At 37.7% G+C, this 6,985-nt stretch overlaps 2 non-coding genes across 2 annotated transcripts; both read right to left on the bottom strand.

The window, feature by feature from the left end:
* Positions 1 to 703: 703 nt before the first annotated feature.
* Positions 704 to 776, bottom strand: trnan-guu. Its single transcript has one exon. It is a non-coding gene; the product is annotated as a tRNA-Asn (tRNA).
* A 4,656-nt stretch (positions 777 to 5,432) lies between these two features.
* On the bottom strand, positions 5,433 to 5,543 carry trnal-caa. The gene is made up of 2 exons: positions 5,506 to 5,543; positions 5,433 to 5,478 (listed from the first exon to the last, which is right to left on the bottom strand). It is a non-coding gene; the product is annotated as a tRNA-Leu (tRNA).
* Positions 5,544 to 6,985: the final 1,442 nt, after the last annotated feature.

The raw sequence follows: 6,985 nt of genomic DNA, 5'->3' as shown, positions 1-6,985 counted from the left end.
GAATTGAACCCCAATCTCCTGCATGACAGGTAGAGATACTGACCTCTATACTCACGAGTCAATATTACTAAGTCTCCTACCAGTTTATTCTTCTACTTGTTACTTCACATGTGTAAGCAGAGTGGTGCAGGGGAAGTGTGCTGGGCCATTAACCCAGTGGTTGATGGATTGAAACCATCCTCTGCTAGCTTGTTTTTCTTGTGTTGGCAGAGTAGTTTTTCTAAAAGATTAACTGAGGCAATACATCGTTATATACTCACAATCAGCAAAATACTGTACATACTGAATTACAAGCACGTTGCTGGACACATTTGAATTTAAACACTTTAAAAAGGGGAAGAGAAACATTAAGACCTGACGCCAACATAATTCGAACATGCAACCTTTTCATCTGGAGTCAGATGTGCTACTGTTGTGCCACAAGGTCCTGGTATGAAAAAATGAATGATTTTTCTTACACACTCATGAACTTTTGCTCAATGAAATGTAAAAAAGAAAAGGATTGAAGTCAACCCAAAAAGTAAGATTATTTATTTCAATATATACTAAATATTTTTATATCTATACAAGATTCATGTATTTTACAATAACAATTCCTATCTGACAAAGCACATAAGTAATTGTGTTGCAGTACTGTATAAAATGTGAACAGACTCAAGCATTGCCTCTAAGAAACATCTACAATTTGTTTTTAAAAAAAGGATGCCCAATGTGGGGCTCAAACCCACAACCCTGAAATTAACAATCTTATACTCTACCAACTGAGCTAGCCGGGCTGATTAGTAAATGTTTCTTTCACTCTAACCAACTGAGCTATGAACTTGTCGTCATCTGACAAAATACTGTATGTGACAACGACAGTACCCAAAGATTCCAAATCTAATCCACTGGACATCGCCAGAAACACCTTTGATAACACAAAGTCAAATGACACCAGCCCTTAGAATGTTATTCCAGATTCGTTGTCACTTAAAAACAACTGCAGCCTCCCTGCCTCAATAATAATAATAATAATAATAATAATAATAATAATAATACAAAAATCGAATTGCATTATTTAAAATGAATGGTCTCATCTGGAACGATTGTATCTGCAGTTATACAGTAAACATGGCCTTGTTTTTTTCTGGCAATCTCCTGTTTGTGAGAGAAGCAGTAGTCTGTGTCAAAGAGTCGCACAGTGCTTTACACGATTTAACATGCATTTAAAAATTGACTAGAGTATTAGAATTGGCAATCGAAACTGGTGAGAAAACTTCTTGTGATCAAACTGAGCAGAAAGGTTTTATACTTTGCATGATATATTTGGGAGAAAAGAAAACGGAGCATCTCTGATTTGCAGGCCTATGAAGTTGTCAGAAGTGTGTTTGATTCTCTGCTTTAAAAGTAAATAAAAGAAAACAATGTTGATTTGCTTTGATAATGTTCATTATTTGAAACTTGAGCATAAAAACAATTGCGGTGGTCATGAATCGTCTCGGGTCAGTAACATGGAAAGCAGCTATGCTCACCAATATACCACCAACGGGTGAAAACTGGTAGTACTGAGTGATACAGAAGACGGATTCTCTCAGTGCTTCTCTGCTGAATGCGCAACGGCACAAAGGGGATTTGCTCATCTAATGACATGCAGAATGCAATAGTGTATTGGGTTAATGTAACAACAAAAATAAACATGTATGCATTTATTTGTGAATAAACTCTCATGCACATACAATGGGACCAAGGACCTTAGATCATCAATCTAACAATTGGACAAACCCCAGAGAGACTTTGTCTTGATCATGGAGTAATATAATATCCCACTGGGGGTCAAACGGAAGGCTTTCTGCGTGTAAAGCAGACATGATAACCACTACACTATGGAACCTAGACGAAACTGTAGCGGTGCTCCTACATTATTGTCTACATGCAACATCTCAGATAATTACAACGTCATGAGTCACACCCTTCGACATTGTCTTTTTAAGAACTAAACCTGCCAGCCCAAACACAGGCTAACACTGATTATTACTCTTTTATAGAGGATTACTGAAAATATTCCTAGTGTTAATAAAGTGAGAACATTGATTTCAAATAGGAGACATTCCATAAAGGAAACTAACTGTAATGCGATAATTGCTGTAAGATGTGTATCCATTAATTGCAAAGCCTCGTTAGCACTCAGTTTACCATTTAATTTGCATGTAAATCAGATGAAAATATATTTCTTAACACAGATTGCATTATTGTTTATGTAAATAGATTACTTGCTGAAGACACTGAAAAATACTTTGAATCGAAACCTCTGTTATTTATATTTATTCTCAAATAACTAAACTTCCATTGCTCAAAGAAAGACCTCCCTTTGTGCTTCTCTGAAGACATGCAATGGAGGGCGCAGTGGAGTTTTTCAGTCTGGGGAATATTACAAATTAGCAGACTGTACTTTAAAATACACATGTAGGGCGGGCGTTTGTTTACAAAAAATTGTCACACTTTGTATTTCTCTCCTTAATGCAATGATAATAAATACGTACATACATTAAAACTATTTGAAGAATGCGGGCATCGATCCCTCTATGAGTGTTCAATTGTCCTACAGAGTTTTATTTTATTGGCAATGTAGTCTGTCATTTGCAAATGTAAAAACTAAATTAATTAACTAAATAGCTAAATAGTAATGATTGAATTAATTATGAAACACATTAAATGCAAGACTTTTTCTTTTCTTTTTTTGCCTGTTTTACTTTTGACACTTTTGTAAATTATCCAACAAACAGATATTTTTTGTAAATGCATTTTTCTAAATGATTCTTACCCTGAGTGCAGATGACAAGTGCCCAGATGAAGATGCTGATAAAAGTCATTGTTGTTGTGGATTCTGTTGCCATGAAGGGCAGCTCTCAGTCATGAAGTGTTAAACTCACACGTGCTGCCAATGCAAAGTGTCTTTTCTATGCAAATCGTCTTCCTTGGCACAGCAGCCACTTCTAGCCAAGCAGTGCTCTTAAGGTTAAACAAGAATTTCTCTGGCAAGCAAAAATAATAAAATAGCTTCTAGTTTTCTTTGTGTTGAGTTTATACAAACACAGCTATGTCACATGGTTTGAATTATAATTGTTATGCTGATGAACCCAAATCTATATTCATTCTAAACCCAACATTGCTGCTGCTGCCTCTGCTCTTACAGCTTGTATCTCTGATATAAGAAACTGGATGGCACATCATTTTGTACACCTGAACTGTGAGGTAATGCTGCTAGGCACTTCTTGCCAGCTCGGTAAAACTAATGCCTTAAATCTGTCTGTTGATGGCACCATGCTTGAGTTTACTTCAAAAATGAAAACTCTGGGAGTGATGTTTGATCCTGGGTTAACTTTTGAACCGCATGTACTGAACACTGTCAAGGTTTCTTTTTTCCACCTCAGAAATATAGCTAGGCTGTGACCTATGCTTTCACAATCTGCAGCTGAAAAACTAGTCCATGCGTTTGTGTTCTCCAGGATTGGCTACTGTAATGCCCTGTTTGCTGGTGTCTCAAATTGCATCCTTGCCAGACTGCAATATGTTCAGAACTCTGCAGCCAGAATTGTGTCCAGGTCTTGCACCAGAGTTCACATCACTCCTGTTCTAGAGGCCCTGCATTGGCTGCCTGTTCGGTTCCGAGTCGATTTTAAAATTCTACTGCTTACCTATAAGGCTCTTCATGGGCTGGCCCCTCTTTATTGATCTGATCTTTTATCATTTTATACTCCCACCCGCAACCTCCGCTCACATGATCTTAGATTGCTGAGTGTCCCTCGTGCTCGCCTACGCTCTATGGGCGACAGGGCGTTTAGTTGCTATGCCCCTAAATTGTGGAACTCTCTTCCTATCGAGATTAGGGACTCTGCTACTTTGATTGTTTTTAAATTGAGTCTTAAGACTTACTTTTTTAGAAAGGCTTTCTTATGATTCTGTATTTCTGTGTTTGGTTTCTGTGTTTTGATGATTTGTTGTATTTTCTTTTGTTAAGCGCTCTGAGAGAAATGCATTTAAGGGCGCTATACAAAATAAAGTTTATGATTATTAATGTGTATTTTGAAAGATGTTGGTTTATTTTGCAAAACTGTGCTGTACTTCATTTTGGAGCGATGCATAGACAATCCAACAGACATTTCACTCGAGCCAGTTTAGTTTCGCTACACGCATTCCAACCTGACTGGGAATCGAACCGAGACCGCGGAGGAATGAACTAAATAGCAAATGATTCGGCTAGAGGTGTGTTTAGAATTTCTTCAAAAAGTAGCATCAGCTCGTTGATTCAGTCGCTTTTAAAATTCCACCCTGTGTTCTGTGGGTCGAGCTTGCTTGACGAGGCAGGCAATGCGCATGCCTAAACTTACTTTTCTATCACACGAGAAACTGGAAGAAGGGAACACATTCTGAGTGCGTATCTCAATGGTAGAAACGCATAAAGAAACCATCAAAGTAGGCCTACAAGTGTTCAGTTGTTTGTTTAAATCAGTAAGCAAATTTCAAATTGATCATTGGTACTGTTAAAACAATTTAGGAACACTTTAATTAGGGCTTGACTAATATAAGAATATAGTCTCGTGATATGCACTCCGCTGGTCTAGACTGAGCTTAAATAAAGGCATTACATCTGAAAAGAACTTGTGTTTACTCCCACTTACAAGGAAAGTGTCAAACTTTGTATTCGTCCTCATAACGTGTTAGGAAATGTAAACAGCAGGTGAAGTCGATCCTGCTATAGCATGTTAAACGAGGGCACTTCACATTTGAGCTACTTCCAGTAATAGATCGTTTACTGTTCTCAATGGTCCGCACTCCAGCCTGAGACTCCGATCCAGTGGCTGACAGAGAGGTTTTTCAAAGTAAGATGTTATTTGGAATACTGAAACAATCTGAAGTTAAATAACATGTTTAGATTCAAAATATTTTTCAGTGACTTGAACAAGTAATCTGTTTACATAAACAATAATGCACTCTGTGTTAAGAAAGATATTTTGGTCCGATTTAAAATGCAAACTAAATTGTAAACTTGCATGCGTGACGAGATTTTGGGATCAATTGATACATTTCTTGATATGAATTAGCACATTGCTGCTAGTTTCCTTTAAAGAATGTCTGCTTTAAATAAGTATTTCAAATCCCTTTCTCACCTTATTAACTAGGAATATGTCCTAATCCTCTGTAGCGCATTTCTTTCTTTTTATTGTCTGCCGGTCCATTAAAGATGAGGCCCTGCTTCATGCTGGCCGAGCTAGTAGTCTGCGCACACAAGGGGACAAAACCGCCTTTCTCATCGCTCTGCATTTACTGGTTGCTGCTAACTTAAAGGGCAATTGGTAGGAACAAATGGACTGCACAATTTTTGATTTCCTTGAAACAATCTTTTTATAGTAAAATGAACACATTTATTCCTATTAAAATAAGCATAATGAAATTGTCAGAAGTGGGATTTGAACCCACGCCTCCATTCAGAGACCAGAACACCCAATTCTTTGGAAAGACAGAGTCCTTGAGTCTGGCGCCTTAGACCACTCGGCCATTCTGACAAGCTGTGGCTACTCTCCTAGAAAACCGTATGATTTATTTCAGCACAGACTAGGGTTGTGTATTGTATCAAGGCCTGATTGATTTATTACGCACGCACCAACTTTTGCTCAATGAATGATGTAATGACAACTGTAAAACTGTAAATGAAAGCTGATTAATTTCAACAAACAACAACTTTTTAATTAAACAAATATTGTAGCCTACTTCAATCGGAATATTAGCTTGCTATATTATATAAAACCAAAAATAAATAGATAAATAACGATCGGTTCTCTCCTGCCTTTAAATGAATATAATTTAATAAATAGATAATAAAAACCATAGTAAGATAACAACCTAGCCAAAGTTTAATTAATCGGTTTCGTATTCTACCAGCGGCTTCTGTTGCATACACATCGCTGAGGGCAGACCGTGAGTCAAACCAAGTCCTATGAATGCCTTTTAATTTGTTTGTTTTTTAAACCATTTACAAAACCATAACAAAACATGTATACAGGCGCTTAAAAAATGTATTACTAGCCCTGCGGTTGCCTTTAATTATTTTTTCTGCATGTGCTTCTACTCTGTATATGATGTAGAATATGTAAATGTAAACATCTAAAAGTAGTGCGTGCAATACTCTTTCAAATAAAAGTGTTATGATATTGAATGTGCGGTTCTTTGGGACTGTATTATTGTAATATTTTGCTCCTCGGTACCTCTTTACAAAATAAGCCCTGCCGAATGTAACTTCTTCCCTGAGTAAGATTTCTGTTTGAAGCTTGCACAGTTTACCGCTAGCACTCTCCCCCCACAACAAAAACGTCAAAATTGAGAACACTTTACCTTTACAAGAAAGAAGAGCTGCATCTGCCATAATAACCCACTATTTTCTTTAATGACCTTTCAACCTGTGTCACCTGATCTGAGAGCTATGAGGAAAAATTACCGTGATGAGTGACCTGAATCTCCCTGCAAAATAAAACCCACGTTGATTTAAATACACTGTGTGTGTGTTTGTGTGTGTGTGTGTGTGTGTGTGTGTGTGTGTGTGTGTGTGTTGTGTGTGTGTGTGTGTGTGTGTATCACATATCAAATAGGCTACGGAATAGTACCAAAAAAAAATTGAATGAAACACAGAAGTTCCCAGATGGTTCAACTTCTATTGGCAAGTTACAATAATAACATAAAAAATAATTTACTGAAGCATAATTTCTGGAGTCAGATGCGCTGCTGTTGCGCCACGAGGTCCTGGCATAGTAAACGCTTTTAATGCAATGCTAGACTGCACAGCAAGGATGCCAAGCAAATGGTAACGCCGCAATGCTAGACTGCACAGCAAGGATGCCAAGCAAATGGTAACGCCGCAATGCTAGACTGCACAGCAAGGATGCCAAGCAAATGGTAACGCCGCAATGCTAGACTGCACAGCAAGGATGCCAAGCAAATGGTAACGCCGCAA

Source organism: Polyodon spathula, unplaced genomic scaffold (genome assembly GCF_017654505.1).
Source record: "Polyodon spathula isolate WHYD16114869_AA unplaced genomic scaffold, ASM1765450v1 scaffolds_2965, whole genome shotgun sequence".
Lineage (NCBI taxonomy): Eukaryota > Metazoa > Chordata > Actinopteri > Acipenseriformes > Polyodontidae > Polyodon > Polyodon spathula.
This window is presented reverse-complemented; position numbering and strand designations above follow the sequence as displayed.